General features: G+C 45.7%; 1 protein-coding gene across 9 annotated transcripts in view; it reads left to right on the top strand.

Moving 5' to 3' along the window:
• LOC142580110 (FMRFamide receptor-like) overlaps positions 1–18,093 on the top strand; it is a 1,221,375-nt gene that overhangs the window by 865,784 nt on the left and 337,498 nt on the right. The window lies entirely within an intron of this gene.

The following is an 18,093-nucleotide window of genomic DNA, read 5'->3' as shown; positions in this document are numbered from 1 at the left end:
ATAAACCCATGCTCTCCGGCACGTGCGAGTAGCCAGTGCCTGAGCGACTGGCGGCAGCCATCTTTTATTCCTTTCGGAACGGAGCCACCTGCGGCTATTCAGAAGAAAATGCACGTTTGTTCAGCATATTACTGCATTTTCAACGCGTGCACGTCACTTGAACGTGGTGAGTTCTTGTGGTTTTGTGACGTTGCGTGACAGGCAGGTGAAGTGGGTGCAGTCCGAAAGCTCTTGACCAATAGGCGAGGGCTAATGGCGAAAATGCATCGAATCAGAAATAACTATTTTTCTTTTTTTCGATCAAATCATGCAAAATCAGTGTGTACACGTCATATCAGATGGGAAGCTATCGCCATTTTCGTGATGTCGCGTGACAGACAGGTGAAGGAGGGGGTGGCCCACCAATGTTTCTGACCAATCGCGGAGGGCTGATTGCAGAATTGGAATACAAAAGTTTGGAATAGCTTTATGTTATAGTGCCCAGTTGTGTGCTTCGGCTGATACAGCAAAAGGCTATCAGTTAACTCATGCACAGTAAGTGCAGACTTTGAAAAGGATGCGATACCTTACTTTTCAACCTTTCTAATACGCTGGAAGTTCTTTCGAGGTGTTTTTTATCACTGGGAGCAGCCAGTAGGAATGGCTCCTACTTGCGCTTTCTTTTGATTGATCTGAAATATTCGGAGCGGCAGACAACTTGCGATAGTTTTCCAGAGATAAAAAATCACGTGAATCCCACGCACTGTGGGAATCAATATACGCGAAGCTTTTTGGGATGTTTGCTTTGATTGAGAATATTCAGCGGTGATGTTGACGCTGAATACCTAATTTCTTCAGTGTTTAGTGCAAGAAGAGAGCGGTGAGTTGAAGTTGAACCTCACCACGCGTGCACCACTGCTGTTTGTGTGTGCAGTACACAGAACACAGCGAGACTTGTTTGCTTGAGGTGGTGTTGTGCTTAATTGTTCCTAACCTCCGGGAAGGTTAAACTTGCCATCGCCTCACGGGGCACAATCGCATCGTGCCAGAAGTGTTACGTCGTCTTTTGCCGCCGTCCCCCCCCCCCCATGCATCGGCATTGCTCCAACCGATTTACTGCCGCGTCTGCTTACCTGCTGTCTGTCACTATACCTCTCCTCTGCATTGTTGCTCATTAGTACAAAGGTAAGCCCTCCAATTTCTGGAATGTGCTTAGCGCAGGCGTTAAGTCACTGCAAGAGCAGGTAGCTTGGTGACGGTCTTCGCTTGCAAGGGTAGTAGCTGCGTCATTGCAAGGCAGACAGCAGTGACAATAGTAACACAGTAAAAAAAATGAAATGCGACATTTGAAATACTAACTGTTTTCTTGCATTTTTATTAATAGAATAATTTATCGAGCTTGGATCTTTCATTATACACAACTATATAGTTTATCAAATAAAATAATCCGCCTCCACTCAATGGAATCGCGTCATGCGTGACCTGTGGTAATCACCACCAAGCGTTGTTAACCATGTGACCTGTGGTAACCGCCACCGCCTGGCGTTACATCGCTTTTGTCTGCCATGTTTTCCACTATGTCGAAAGAACTCTCCATCTCGTCGCGTTCACATTTCGTGGGAACAGTGGGAGAATGTGAAGCGCACTGTGTGTGGAAAGGTATTGCTTCTGGCCCAGTTATAGCTTTTGCAACAGAATTAATGAACACTACTTGTCGCCTACTTTCACGTGTTGAGTGAGTCGGCTGAAGTGCCCATGGTGAACTAGTTTAGTCACCTTATTTATAAAGCAAAGCTTTCTTGGCGAACCATTTCGTAACCTCCTGATCACGCCCTCTGGGTGCGGGTGCTGTCTTGTCAAATAGCTCTCGCATTACAGACGCAAAACTGCCTTAATGGCCCGATCCCGATGGTAGGATCGAACCTGGGCCCTCCAGCCCAGCAGCTCGATACTCCGTACCTTAGGGTACGATAGCGCTATACTGCTATCGTACCAACGTGAACAAGCTCTTAGAGATGATCGCTGCATGCGCCGCATTGTGTATCACGGTGTCTGAGAGAACATGCTCGCGCAACGAGAGGATGCGAACGGGCTGCGTTTGCACAGCTCGTAACATGGATCATGTGGTTTAGGGGAAGACCTTTGGTGTCACTTAGTAATGACATGGCGGTCACACACAAGCCGACACCAGTTGGCTTCTGTCCGCATTCTTCCAGCAGCGCTTTTTTATGCATTGAAAGAAAGTTTCGCTGTATATAGGTGACAATATGCATTGGAGCTACCGCAATGTTAATGTATGAAATTAGGGACAGATGTGGGTGATGTGTAGGCAAAGTTAAAGATTTGTGGTTTAATTACGGCTCGTGCAGTAAATCAGTTATGTACACGCTTCAAAGCGTTGTAAATGCATTTAAAGAATGTCTACTGGAGAAAAGAAACGGTCACTGAAATTAAATTTCATAAAAATAGGGGGAACAATATGGCTGGTAGGCATGTGAAGTGAATGTTTATTACACATGTGTATGTGAAGAACGGCTTTTGATGAAAATCTTTTAATCAAGTGTTAGAAAGTGTTTCAAGCGGCAATCATTTTAGTGTGAGTGGTTTAATAACGGGCAACTAAAATTCTAAGTTACACTGCTAAAATGACAGATTTGCCGGTATTTCGGCTCTGATTCTGCAAAGTGACACAAATGCGCTGTCGGTTTCGAAAAGAAATCGAGACATACACTAAATACTTTGGTACTCCATATGAAACCGCCGTTCTAAAAGGAATAAAATGCATCATTTATCTGGTAATGCAGCCCGGTGGAGGTATGAAGCTCGGGAATAGTAGTTCTTGCGCACTCTGCTGTATACATTGGGATTATTCTTAATACTTTGTAAAATATTTTTTGCTGAAGTATACTTTTGCTGTTGCTTTCTTCAAAGGTTCAATGTGTATGAGGCAGCCGTTTTATTATGGAGAGTTCAAGAGGGAGCAAGTCAACACGCCCAAGTGTGATGGTACGTACAGGTGAAGTTAAGCAGAATTATACATAATGCTCACGTGGGCTTCCCCTCTGAAGTGAAAGTGCTTGCCTGGGCATGTGCCAGACGGACGAAGCATGCCAATTGAAGTGGTTTCAAGCGGGAGGCATGTAAAATTTCTACCCCCCCCCCCTTTTCTCCCCGGCAGTAACCATGCTCTCACGAAAAAAGCAAGAATAAACGAGATAGTTGCCGGGGAATGTTTTAGTGCGGATTTTATACGTGCCTAGAAAATTGTTGACGAATATTTCACGGAAACTAGACGAGCTGGTGGGCGTCCAGTGTAGGAATTCGACACCGGTGCGGCAGGACACAACGCAATGTGTAGAGTCATAAATGACTTGAACGTCTTCTTGGCAACATTGTGTATTACTGTGGGTGAGTTGCCGGCAATGTTTACTCTCAAGTTTAGGCAACGTTTAGTTCGCAAGAAGGGCATGTGGGTGGTAACAAGACAAACAAAGCTGCATTGAGGGCAAGAGAAGTGGATTGTTAGTAAACAAGAAACAAGCATAGAACAGCTGGCCGCACGCTGTATGGCGACTCTGTGAACTTGTAAGCCAACGTGGCAAACAGGACAGTGTCCCGATTTGGGTGATCGGGCTCGATATGCCTGGAAATCATAAGGGATAGTGTAGGATGGAAACACTTCAATATCTAATGGCTTGACAGCCGCTGGTCTTGGTAGGATATCTCAAGGTCGTTTTGTGAAATATGTTAGAGGCACGAAGAACTTCAATGAATGTGCTTGAAAAAAAGGACTCGCAATGATCTCTAACGATGACGTGCGGAGCGCCGTAAAGGGGGAAGATATCGCAAAGAAAAAAGCTCTTCCAAAGAGCTGCCGGAGTGCAAGGGAGCAGTCGCAATATAGCGGGCCAAATGTTCAACGGCTGTTAGAATCCAACGATGGCCGCTCATATTGAGAGAAAGAGGGCAGTAAAGCTCAATGCCGATAACCCCAAAGGCCGCTGTTGGGCATGAGGGAGCTTGTAGCAGCCCAATGGGACCTGACATCGGGGTTTTGCGGTCTGGACAGGGCAGCAGGAAATGACATGTTTGGCCACACCGGATGACAAGGTCGATAAATTTCGCTTCACACTGTCAGTCAATACAGTCGTGAAAATGCCGTAGTGGTATATCGAAAATGTAGTCCTGTCTTTTTTTTCTTTAGTCTTCGTTTCGTTCATTATTATTTATAGCATCAGAAATCAGGAAGATTTCACGTTCACTCAGTCGGGTACTCACATGGTTGGGCTTCAAGCAGTTAGCGATGTCTGAAGTCTATTTTCTTACCGGTTTTCCAGCTATGTTCTTTTACTGGTTCAGAATGATTGTATCCTCATGCGGCTGAAGTTTATCCAGACATAAGCACGCTTCTCGCACTGGCCCGTATTCTGAAGAGTGCTTGCACTAGAAAAGTTAGAAAGTGCAAGTTTCCGTGATTCCTAGTGCTTGACAAACAATTAGTGAAGGCGACCGGCGAATGCCAAAGAACGCCAAAATTGTTGCGCAAGTATAATGACACTTACTCGGTGGATTCATATTAATCTACTCAGACGCTAAAGCAAGCCAGCTATGCTCGCTCCTCATTCCTTTGAGCCACTGGGCCACAGCACTACAGTTTGCGTGTACCTAAAAGCCGAAGGCACGAAAGTTGTCTTTGTGCTCTGCATGTTGTGAAGTTCAGCTAGTGATGTCAAACTCACCCGCTTGTGTCAAACATGGGGGCAAATGCATGTGATCCGCGTAGCCGCACTGCGTCCACCGCCCTCGGAAAGGTCATGCGGGGCCCCGCAGCAAAGCACGGGATTCTCCTAGGGCACTGCATTGGCCCATGCATTCCATAATCAGCTCGCCGACGTCGGGTCACTAGCTCTGACAGCGGTACCTGGGCGCCGCGCTTCTCGAAGGAAGAGGCCGCTTCTTCGAGGAGCGAGGCGCTTCTGCGGGCTCGTTAAATAATGATTATGCGCCACCGGGGTCCCACTCGCGCTGTCCTAAGTCATGTATGAGCGGCCGCTCCTCGTGTTTCTGGCGGACGCCTTAACCCGCGGCGAAACAGTTCCCTCGAGGCGTCGCCGCCGTTTCTGAAAGGGGCCCGTGAAACGGGGAACAGAAGAAGCCTACCCGTGCCGCCGAAGGACGCTGAATAAGAGATGGTTTTTAATGAAGCCCCGGCATCTGTTGACGAATGCAGGGGCCATCTTCTATTCACACGGTGCTTCTTCTTTTAAGATGCTCACTACTCGATCTATTGCCGTCCGTTTTCTTGGCACTTCTTTTTTTTTATCACTGCTTTTCGGTCACATGCTCCGGCCGGGCTTTGAACTCGCTGCCTTGTAATTTTGGGAATGAAATATGCGTGACCCACAAATGCGTGACCCTCTTCTTTCAACTCAAATGTGGAGAAGTCGCAACGTGCAGTGTCATGCACTTCTGTAATTAAGTGGCTCAAATCCTCTCATATGGCGTATTCGTATCTCTGTAGCAATTGATATCCCTCACTTTTTCGACAATGACTGACTGGGTTCAGCGACCACCTTTGAATAAGTGGTGAACGCTTTCATGAGCGCTTGCATATAACTTCTTATTTCATTTCTTTCTTTTTTCTTGCTGCTTCCCCCTCTCCCACTGTAAGGTAGCAGACCAGGTGTGACCACCTGAAGCTCCCTTTCTCCTTTTTTTCTCTCTCGCCTTACGTAGGTCGGCGACCGGTTACATACTCTTGGCTATTTGTTTATTTATTTATTTATTTACAGAGTACCTAGATCGCCATAAAGGCCTTACGTAGGGCGGAAGAAAATATAACCAGTAATACAGAAAAGCTTTTGGACAGATATACTCACAAACAGAACCACTACGATAGCTGTTAGAGAAAGGCATACAAGTAATGTGAAACAAACAGGTTTCAATATATATGACACATACATTTGTTTTACAAGAGCGCCGTCACCGCATAGAATAGAATATTTCGTTATTTGACACATTTACTATATCATTTGATAAACTGTTCCATTGTCTAATTTATTTGGGGAAAAAAGAGTAGTAAAAAGTGTTTGTTCTGCAGTTATAGGCTGAGATCTTTTGGTTGTTATCACAGTGAGTCGATATGTAATCTGGTTCCAGGAAATAGTTATAGCGATTAATACTCGTCTGATTATTATATATTCGGTGCAATAGTTTAAGCCCTAACTTCTGCCTACGCATATGTAGTAGATCCCATCCTAAAGTGGCCTTCATTTGGGAAACGCTAGAGTACGGGCTGTAACTATTGCAAACAAACCTTACTATTTGGTTCTGTAGATTTTCCAGTCTATTAACGAGGTAATCTTGATAGGGATCCCATATTACACAAGCATAATCAAGTATTGTTCTAAGATGTAAGAACTATAAAGTTTCTTTAACTTCGCGTGTTGCCTGTTTAAAATTTCTGCGAATAAAATGTAACATGCTACTAGCTTTTGCTATGACAGTGTCAATCTGTTTATGCCAAGTCAGTGATTCGGTAAAATAGACTCCTAAATACTTATATTCAGACTGTATGTCGATAAGCGTGCCATTGATGTTATATCGGTGCTGAAATTTGGATCATTTTCTGGAAAAACTTACGCTACTGCACTTCTTTATATTTAAATTCGTGTTCCATGTTTTACACCATATCGCTACATTATTTAAATGTGTTAGCAATGTACTCGTGTCATCTTCACTGGTAATTTCTCTGTAAGTCACACAGTCATCAGCAAATAGTTTTATGGCTGATGTAATTAGTTCGGCAATGTCATTTATGTAGATTAAAAATAACAAGGGGCCCAGTATGCCTCCCTGGGGAACGCCCAAAGAAACAGTTATTGGTGAAGATGCAGCGTTGTTTAGTACGACAGACTGGGTTCTTCCCTTTAGGCAGTTTCGTACCCAATTTTGAACGTTTTCGTTTATATTTAATGCAGCAAGCTTTACATCTAGGAGCTTATGGGACACAATATCGAAAGCTTTTTTTGAAAATCAATAAAAACCGCGTCTAGCTGACTGTTGGTATCAATGGTTTTAGATAAGAAGTGCTGGAATTCTATTAGTTGTGTGTTGCAGGAATAACCTTTGCGGAATCCGTGCTGGGAAGGTGGAAAGAAAGCGTTTGAGTCAAGGAATGCAGATATGTTACTATATAAAATGTGTTCGAATATCTTGCAACATATTGACGTTAGTGAAATCGGCCTATAGTTTTCTCTGAGTTTTCTATCGCCCGATTGAAAAACGGGTGTCACGATTGCCGTTTTCCAATCTTGGGGAATGAGGCCTGTTTCAAGGGAAAGCTTATGAATGATCGTTAAATACGGAGAAATGATGCTATGACACTCTTTAAGGACCACTGGGGATATTCCATCAGGTACAATCGCTTTTGTGTCATCTAAATGCCGTAATAAAGAATCGACGCCACTAACATCAAATTCAATGTCTGGCATCATATCGCCTTGATTGGCGTTGTTCAAAAGCGAAGACTCCCCGGCCGATATTAGCGAAAACACAGATTGTAAGTACTGGTTGAAGCATTCCGCCGTCTGTTAGTATGATGTCACGGTTTTGCCATCAACAGTTAAAGATGGTATTGATATGTCTTCTTTTTTATTTTGTTTTACATATTTCCAAAAAGATTTTGGATTTCCTCTCAAGTCCTTGTTTAATTTAACAAAGAAGGTATCTTTGGTAGATTTGATTGTTGCTTTCAATAGCTTATTTATCTCTTGCAAGCGTTTCTGATTTGCCAGACTGGTGTCGGCAGAAAACGTTTTGTTAGCCTTGCTTTCCTCATTAATTTGCGTATTTCTACGTTAAACCAAGGTTTTTGTTTTTTTCGTTGCCGCAGGTACCTGCATGTAGCATGAATTTGGCCTAGTGTAAGTATTTTGTATCGAAATGCTGACCACAAAGTTAACGGACAGCGTGCGTTTGACATATATTGGAAAGTAGGAAAGAAATCTTCAAGTTCGGTCCTGATAGCAGCATAAACTCCTCTGTCGTAGCTCTACACTTTTCTTTGCGGATTGGCGCCATCCGTACTCGCTGTATGTTATGTTCTATGACAACTGCCCTGTGGTCACTAATACCTGGCCAAACAGTGACTTTTGATATTATGTTCGGCTCATTGCAAAGTACTAAATCTAAAATTGCATTTTCTCGCGTAGGTTCCAGTACGTACTGCTGCAATTCATTTAGGCCGAGCAGTTCTTCGAATTCTGTGTAAGTACGGGACCTATTACCAGCCACACATCCGGCATTCCAGTTGAAGTCTGGCAAATTGAAATCCCCCCTTAGGCATACGCTATCAGGCAGAAGAAATAGCATCTCAGACAGCAATCCGAATGAGTCGCTGCTGGCTGGTGGGCGGTAGAATGTCCCGTACACTACATTGTTTCCGTTAGGTAATTTCACAAGACACCAGACAGATTCAGAATTGTTTTCAAATAAAATTTGTGTACTTGACAATGCATTTGATATCAAAATGAATACTCCCCCGCCATGTTCATGCCGCCTATCTTTCCGATAGACAGTAAAACCAGGCGGAAAGATTTCTACATGAGGTATAGTCTTGTCTAACCATGATTCGCTGCCCATCACAATCTGAGGTTTAGCAGTGGCCACCAAAAACATGAAGTTATCGACTTTGTTCTTTATGCTGCGACAATTTACAAGCAGGACAGAGAGCCGTTCAGGCTGCGAGCAACGTGCCGAGTTATCTTTCGCAGGAACGGAATTCGGAATGCGTCATTTGCCTCTGTCCAGTCGCGCATGCGCCTGAAGTGGAACTGGCATCCGCATATCGCTATCCCAGACAAACGTTTGCCCATTGATGATCAATTTATCATAACTCAAGCGAACACGATATTCTTTGTTTTCTTTTTTTTTTCTTTCGCATAATTCTAAAGCTGGCGTCTTTTTTCTTGTACGGCTCGGCTGAAATCTCCATAGATGCTGTAAGAAGTGCCTTTTGTTTATAAGCGTTTTTAAAGATGTTTTCTCTAGCCTTCCACCTTGAAAAGCATGCTACTGTGGGCCGATTTTTGCCTTCTCTGAAAACGCCTACGCGATGAGCCCGTTCAACCGAAATATCATCAAGTTTCATCACATCTTTGCATATTCCACTAATTAGTTTTTCAGACGCCTCCCACGTCTCGTTATGCTCCCTTTCAGGCAACCTGAAAAAGACCAGATTCTGTCGACGGCTTCTATTTTACATGTCGTCTAATTTAGCCATAAATTTATCTTCCATTTTTTCACCCGAGCAATACGACTTTCTACATTGTTTGTCTCCTCTATTAAGCTCGTAATTTTGGATTCTAATTCACATTGTCTTGTTGTAATTTCTGTTCACTTCGCAAACACAGTTTCCTGGCCTGTTTTCATTTCCAAGAGGATCCTTTCAATGTTTGTCATTTGGTCACGTTCAACTGCAATCATGGGCCCTGGATTTAGTTCTACATCCCCCGATAGGAGCAGTAAGATTTGGGAAAGCGTCAGTCAGCCGCCGTAGAGGGAGGATAGTATAGCATCGACGAAGCACAGGCTTGCATGTTCAAGACATTCAATCATTTGTCGCTTGCTAATGGTTGAGTTACTTTGAAAGAAAGAAGTAGAGTTAGGCAGGCCACATAAAAGGTAGGACACATAACCGGTGTACCATTAAAGTTGCAGAATGGGTGGTTAGGGAAGGAAAACGTTCTCGAAGAAGGGCAGAAAACCAGGTAGGGTGACGAAATTTGCAGCCGCAAGTTCGAATCAGCTAACGCATGAAAGTTGTAATTCAAGATTTCTGGAAGAGGCCTTCGTTATATAGTGGATATAATAATAGGCTGATGATAAATATAATGATGATGATAATGATGATGTTGGAATGAGAACGACATCTACCAGGAAAACCATAACTGTCTCGCTGTATGCGTGCAATTAGACAATTCCATTGCAAAAGTCCAGCCATCAGTTATCGTTTACTGGTGTTCTCCCTTACAAGGACTGATTAAGCGTGCTCTTGCCTACATAGGTTCCATAATCTAATTGTAAATTTCGTATTCATAGGGCGAGTAGGCCCTTGCGGCAATATGACCTCAAAAGGGCTGCTACGTGTCTTTTGCGTGACATAGTGGGTGGAGAGTACTTGCCCCCTTAAGACAATATTATTTTAAGGCAATATTAGACGTTTTCTTTTTTCATTTCGCTCCTAAGGTTGACCCTTCATTAGGATTGTAATATCAAGTACACTTTGAAAAGTTTGCACCCTTAAGATGGCAAAAATTATTGCTATTCGGGGCATCTGTTCATTCGTTCCATAGTTATTGGTCAAATTCTAATGGTGAATTCGGAGGAGCTGCTTAACTCTGCGAGTGAGCACCCCTTTCTTGCCTACAGCAATGTCTTTCAGCCCCTTATTCATAAATGAAGCTTAAATAGAAGCGTATGCTTGAATTGATTCAGATGACGTGTGGCGTGACGCTCTTTAGCTAGGTGCCCCGGGTTATTTTATGCTTCTTTCCGTTGTTCCTTCCGTTTCGGGCCCCAAAAGGCACGTAGTGCAATGTAGACTTCAATAGGCGAATTTCTCTGATTACCAAACGTCTGCCCATGCTTACCATCGCGTACTTGTGGGCGCACAAACCTACGCCACGATATTTTGTAAAACAGCCGCCGGGCGCGGGCACACTTCTGCTGAACGCCCAAGCCACAGAGTTTCATCCCATAATTACTAGAGGGAACTTTGGCTCTAGTGTCTACTAGAGCTGCTAGTGTGGTGTTACACTTTGCATGGGAATTATGGTAAGCACGGGGATTTGCTCAGACTTACCCTTCCTGGGTTCAAACGCTTCGTGACTTTGTAAACTCATCATTTCAAACAAGCTACAGCGAAATAAATAATAAAGCCGAACACACCTAAGCAATTCTTATCAGTTGTGAAAGCGAAAACAATAATATCTAATTGAACGCCACTGAGCGATTCTTCGAGTTATGAACTCCTCGAGGGCAAGCGAGCGCGTTCAGACGCTTGGGGCGTTTTCACGTGGCCTTACCTAGGCGCAATTAAAACGCAGGCGAGAGCTTGCGCGGGCAACAAAAGCGCGGATAAAACATGCTTCCAAGAGGGAGAAGCGAGGATGACGTGGCATCGGGGCGATGCACTCTTCCCTTACGCAATACCTGGCGCGCTAGCGAGGAAGCATGTGTTGCATCCGCTATGCTTCGTCGAGGAGCGCTCATGAAGTGACGTTGCAGCCAAAGGAAAATTAGGTGCCGTTTCGCTCCTAAAGATGACAGGCGCCGGCTTTTTCACTCAATGGGCCATTTCACGCTTTCGCATCAAAATAAGCAGCAATAAAATTGCCTAATGGCAGGATTTCAACACAGTGCATCTAGTATGGAAGCCCAATATTCAGACCATTATGCCACATACGTGTGTATCGACAAGATGCCTAGAAGGCTGTTATGAATTTCTCGCGCTCCTTTCGATTTCTCCTACGGAGGCACAGTTAGGACGCAGGTGAGAGCTTGTGAGGGCAATACACGTGCCAAAAACTCAAGCAGCGAGAAAATTGCGTGTGCGACAACAGAGAGAAGCTCTTGCATAGAACGGGTTGGAACGCAGACGAGCGCGTCGTGGGGCGAATTGGGCTAGAAAAATTATTTGCTGGCCGTCCCATTATCTAGACTAGATATATGCATTAAAAGGCAACCGGCACAGAAGATTGGTTGGAGATGATGGTGTTGGTTACACCGTCTTTATTGAAATTCATCGCGGGGTGTCAGGGTGGCCCCCGTTGTGGGCGACTCCCTCGGCCCAAATGACGATTTTCAGTCGTTCCAGCAGCTCGGCGGCAGCCCCGATTAAGCCCTCGAACGTAAGTTTGGATGGGGTTGGCAAGAGCGTTTTGGGTAGATGTGAATACCTATATGCGCAGAGGTAGTGGCCTTGCGTTGCCAATTCGTTCGTTACAATTTTGACCTGTGGGGACACTCCCCATTGGTGATAATCTCCAGTCTCTGTGGACTAAGGAAAGTGTCTGTCTGACGCTGGCGAAGGACGGTGGCCGGCGCTCTGGTAAGGTCCCGATTAGGCGCCGGGTAAGTGTGGCTCATTCTTTATACAAGTTTGTGCTTTCATTATATGTGGTCACCGCCACACTCGGAGAATCTGAGTTCGAGTGGCGCGCCTCCCGGCTTGTTAACCCTCGGGCGATGCGGTGCGCCTCCACACGTTCCTAGCTACAATCTTAAAATGGGTGTAGTGCATGTTCGCAACGGCACACCCCACCACACCACCACGCACCACGCCATATTCTGCATTGGTCTATATATGACGTTGACGAGCTAGAAGAAGAAAACCGGCCTAACGCCGCACGACAGGCAGCGATAGACGCCATGGAAACAGCGCGCATTGCCCAGCTAGAAGAATGAATTGAATTTTGTGGCTTTACGTGTCAAAACGACTTCGTTGTTCTTGAGGCACGCCGTAGTGGTGGACTGCCGAATAATTTTGACCACCCAGGGATCGTTCCCCCAATGCACGGGACGCGGGCGTTTTTGCATTTCGCCCTCCATCAAAACGCAGCTGGCACAGCCGGGATTTGATCCCGCAGCATCGTGCTTAGCAGCGCAACACCCTAACCGCTAAGCCACCGCGGCCGTTAGAAGCGCCTGAAGGAGGCGCCATGCATCGTGGTGCCATCTCTCGAGATGACGCAAAACCCGCTCCATGGAAGTTGCGGGCCGCTGGCGTTGAGCGCTCAGCGCCAAGAGATGGCAACTAAGTGTATATTGCCCTGTATCTGCCTTCTGAGCGTTGCTATTGGAAATGACAAATAAAACTTCAGCGTGCTAGAAGCTACGGCTTGAGTGATATTGTCAACTTATATGAAGAAATCGGAAGCAATTTTTATTGTAACTTGTTTGGGGAGTAACTAACCAAAACGTTATGTAAGTGTAGTCCAGTCTCGTACAAAGGCCAGACTTCTGCTTTGACTGGTTTCCCGAATGATCTTATTTCGGTCTCGCAAACATGCCCGGATTTTCTCGTTTGAGTGTCCGGGTAACGGCTCTGGCAGTTGGTGGTGATGGCGGTGTTGCAGCAGGCTGGGTTATCATGGCATACATAGCCGGCAATTGACTTTTGGCTCAAGGGCACGTGAATGAAGCCGACAACCGGAGGTAAAATCATTACATGCTTAATATTGCCGGATCCCACACACTGTGGGAATCGATGTAAGCGAAGCTTTGTATGCTGCTTGCTTTTATTGGGGATTGCTGATTGCTTTGAAGCGGTGATGTTGGTAGCTAATGGTCAATTGGTTCAGCGTTTAGTCCGATATGACAGTGGCGAGTTGATGTTAAAGGTAAGGTTACCTCGTGTGCACCACTGCTGTTTGTTAGCGTAGTATACAGAACACACAGGGAGACGTGATTGCTTGAGGCGTTGTTGTGCGTCATTGTTAATCATCTGTGAGGGACTTAAGCATTGGCCTTACCTCACTTGGCAAATCACATCGTGGCAGGAGTTTTAAACTTTGATTGAATTATGGGCTGTACGTAATTGAGTTATTATTATTATTGTATGTACACATTGCATACATAGGTTCGCAGTCTGCGTGACATGTCGCTGCGTATAAGTAAGACGCTCCTGCTCTGCACGACGGTTTTCCTGGGCCTGTGTGTCCTCGACGCTAAGGGCACGCTTTGGAGACATCTTTCAGGTGGGTGTATACGTGCTCCTTCTGCATACGTGGCCAGCATGCTGCTGAGAAGCCTGCTCCAAGCGTTGTCTTCAGGCTATAGACGATTGTAACGTTCGCACTATCACAGCCCAGCACCTGCATTTGTGTCACCCCGGAAAGCCAGCACAGAATGCGCCATATGCACAAACTGTGAAACGCTGGCGCGGCGGCTCCGGCCAGGATGCGCGGAGGCGAATGCTATCAGGCGGTTTTCCCAGAAACCCAGTAGCGCGCGCTATCAAGAACACAGCACCAGCGCACGGAGAGCCGGGAAACGAGGCAAAGAAAGCTTGGGTTTAAAAAAGCACGAGAACATTTAGTAATGCCAAAGCGCTATATGGCTCATGAAGCGAAAAATTCGGCGGTGTCGCCGGAGATCGCGCAAAAAGCCACGTGGTATCAGGGACGCGCTCGTGACATTGCTTGCGCGTTTGCGTCTTTTCCCACAGCCGGCTCCGGTTCCGCTCATCATACCCGCACTGCCATACGGCCCCTCCCTCTGCGATGGCTCTAATGGTGCTGGCGCACTGCCAGTCGGTGCGGTTCTTTCGGTTACTTATGTCGTGCGCTTCGATAGACGAACCCTCGACTTTAACTTCTTAGTCAGTAGCTGCGCCCGATTTCATTGGACATCCAAGAGAGTGCGCCAGCCAGGCCGAGGCATGTGATGCGAGAAATAATACAAGGGAACGGGAAAATAATACCATTACATTTCCTAAAACGAGTCGTCATAGGAAGACGTCATGATGCTTCCGCATTCATCCACACAGGGATATCAAGTTTCCTGCCCAGTTTCCAGCGAGAGGCCCAGAGCACTGGTGCTCTGGGCCTCTCGCTGTTATGCAATTTTTTACGTTTTTGCCATTTTCGTGAGAGTCCTTTTATCAAGAATGAGTAAGAAGATGTTCCCACGACCACCTGAACAAGGTCAGCCGTCTACTTCATCGCTCATTTTTGGACGACGTGCCTTTGCAAGCTTGGACCAGCTCGATTCCTGGGAGAGCTCAACGCCAGAAGCCATGGACTCTGACAGCGCGTACACCGTACTCATGGGCAGCCGTATGAAGAAGATGCGCCGTATGTGGACTGAAGCGACTTCATCGAATCAGAGTGAGCAGCAATCCTTCATGGTTTCTTACGTGCCGCTGTCGCCGTCACACAGCATGAACTCCCTCAGCAGGCAGTTTCTAACCGAATATTTTGAAAATGCGGCCCCTGGGCAAATCAAAGCGATCAGGATCAACGCTCGCAAAAATATCTTGACAATAGGTGTGAAAAATTCCGCAATACTTGAGATGTTAAACACCATTCCAAAGTTAAGCGCAATCCCCATCCTCTCCTTTATTACTTACGGGAAGGAGACAATAACTGCAGTGATTTCCGACGTGGAGCTTGAAATCAAGCATGCGGACCTCAAGAGTCTTTTGAGGTCATCGGTGCGCATTCTTGAGATTCACCACTTGGGGCAGTCCCGATGTATCAAGTTAATATTTGCTTCTTCGATATTACCAGCGTCTGTCAAAGTGGGGTACGTGATACACCGAGTACGACCATTCGTTCCGAGGCCTATTCAGTGCCGGAAATGTCTCAAGATAGGACATGTGAGCGCTGTTTGTAGAAGCAAAGCCACCTGCTCGCGTTGCGGCGGAGAGCATGATACTACCGATGGTGAGGCGTCCTCATTTGAATGTTCCAACTGTACTGGCTCTCACGAAGCGACTTGAAAGGAATGTCCAAAGATGAAACAAGAAGTTCGTATTCTTCGAAAAATGGCAAGAGACCAATCTTCACGTAAAGAGGCTACTCAATCTGTTCCCCAAAGTGACCAACGCTCGCGACAGAAAGGTCACAAAGCCATTTCAGAAGTACACAGCGGGGCACAGGCGCCACGACCGCCTCTGCCTGTGCGTGCATCGAGGACGGTAACGACGCCTAGTGCTAAATTTAGGTCGATGACAGCACGCGGCAAACATTCAACTCCATCGGCTGATACAGACACGGAATGGCCTTTGCTGCCCTCTAGGCCGACGGCCATGCCAGCGGGCCCCAGTGGTCCTCTGCGCTATGAAGCCAAAAATGATAAGGCTAATGAAACCGGTAGCACTAAAGGCAAGCAAGAAGATGAACACAATGAGAAGGAGAGCGTACAGGAAACGCTGAAGCACCTGGTGGAGTCTATGCGCGTGATTCTCGGTGGCCTCCAGAATTGGGCCCCGAAAAGTGCCCTTCAGGTGCTCGCCGTGCTGGAGCCCCTTATCGCGGCTCTTTACATGTTCTAAAGCTTTTGTTTGGCGCTTGTGCTGCTCACTCAGGGGAGGTTCACACGCCAGCTTCGTCCTAGCACCTTTATTTTTAAATTCACTTGAATTGGTGACTACAGACTTCATACGGAACCTGATAGTGGCTTCACGGATGAGATTTCTGAATGTATCATCAGATTGTTGAAGTCGCTTTCGCCGTTGCGCATCCCCCTTTCTATGTCATCATCATCCCTCCTCACACCTTTATGTCCCCGTTCCCCCTCCCCCTTTGCAGAATAGGAGGCTAGAGCGCGTTAGCTCAGGCCGACTTATCTGCCTTCTTTCAATTAAATTACACCTCTCTTAAATTTTTTATTTAGATAACAAAACATTCAATTTTTCATTTGCAAACAAAACTTCGACAAAATTTATCAATTTTACCTTAGATTTTAACCAGTTTCAGCTTGTTACGCTGCCCACATGGGGTATCTTAGATTTAATCTTCACAACACCTCCTGAGACTGTTGATCAAATTGTGTCTATTGATGGTTTTAGCGAATATTCGTTACTGCAAGTAACTCTCAACGTACCCTCATCTTTTACAGGTTTCGCTACTAAAAAAATACACGATTATAATAAAGCCAATTCACGCGTATTGAGTTCGGAATTAGATGTATTTTATTCCACATGTTGTTACTGTCATTTCATAGTTGGTGTGTGGATGAGAATTGGATACATTTCAGGAATGAGTAGTCTGCCTTGGTTAACTAGTACGTCCTTCTCATTAAGATATCCAATTATAAATCTAACCTATCGTTCACCAGATCACTACGCTTACTGAGAAAAAGGAAGAAGCGCCAATACGAAAGCGCTAAAAGCTTGTGCACGCAAGAAGCTTGGGACACGTACAAGGAGAGCTTAAAAATGTACTTTTGTGCCATGTTTTCACCTAAAGATAGATAGTTCACTCATGACCTGCCACCTCTTCTAAAATCTAACCCCGGAAAGTTCTGACACATTATAAGCCCACATCAGCACCACACTAACATTTCTTTACAGAACAATAACAACACTCCCATTCCAGATATTCACTGTGCTTCAACTTCCAATACCTTTTTTTTTCTATGTTACCCACAGAAGACCAGCCTGATCTGCCGGAGGTATCGGCGCAAAACTACCAATACATGTCACTAATAGAAATAATAGTTGCTGTCCATGCCTGATAAATAACCTCAAGCCAACCACATCCTGTGGCGTTGACGACACTAATTCTCACATTCTCAAAAACACCGTCATAGCATCTAGTAACGTTTGTCTCACATCGTCAGGCAATCTTTAGAGAGTGGCGTGCTGCCCTCAGACGGGAACGTCATCATCACCATCAGACTGGTTACGCCCACAGCAGGGAAAAGGCCTCTCCCATACTTCTCCAACTACCCCGGTCATGTACTAATTGTGGCCATGTTGTCCCTGCAAACATCTTAATCTCATCCGCCCACCTAACTTTCTGCCTCCCCCTGCTGCGCTTTCCTTGGAATCCAGTCCGTAACCCTTAATGACCATCGGTTATCTTCCCTCCTCATTACATGTCCTGCCCATCGTCATCATCATCATTATTATTATCATCATCATCATCAGCCTGGTTACGCCCACAGCAGGGCAAAGGCCTCACCCATACTTCTCCACCTACCCCGTTCATGTACTAATTGTGGCCGTGTTGTCCCTGCAGACTTCTGAATCTCATCTGCCCACCTGACTTCCTGCCGCCCCCTGCTACGCTTCCCTTCCCTTCGAATCCAGTCCGTAACCTTTATTGACCATCGGTTATCTTCCCTCCTCATTACATGTCCTGCTCCAACCCCCCCCCCCCACCCCATTTCTTTTGGTTGATTTCAACTAAGATGTCATTCACTCGCGTTTGTTCCTTCACCCAGTCTGCTCTTTTCTTATCATTTAACGTTACACCCATCATTCTTCTTTCCATAGCACGTTCCGTTGTCCTCAATTTAAATAGAACCGTTTTCGTAAGCCTCCAGGGTTCTGCCTCGTACGCGAGTACTGGTAAGACACAGCTGTTATACACTTTTCTCTTA

Source organism: Dermacentor variabilis, chromosome 4 (assembly GCF_050947875.1).
Source record: "Dermacentor variabilis isolate Ectoservices chromosome 4, ASM5094787v1, whole genome shotgun sequence".
In the NCBI taxonomy this organism is placed as follows: Eukaryota; Metazoa; Arthropoda; class Arachnida; order Ixodida; family Ixodidae; genus Dermacentor; species Dermacentor variabilis.
Note: the sequence above shows the minus strand (reverse complement) of the source record. Positions and strands in the feature narration are given on the sequence as shown.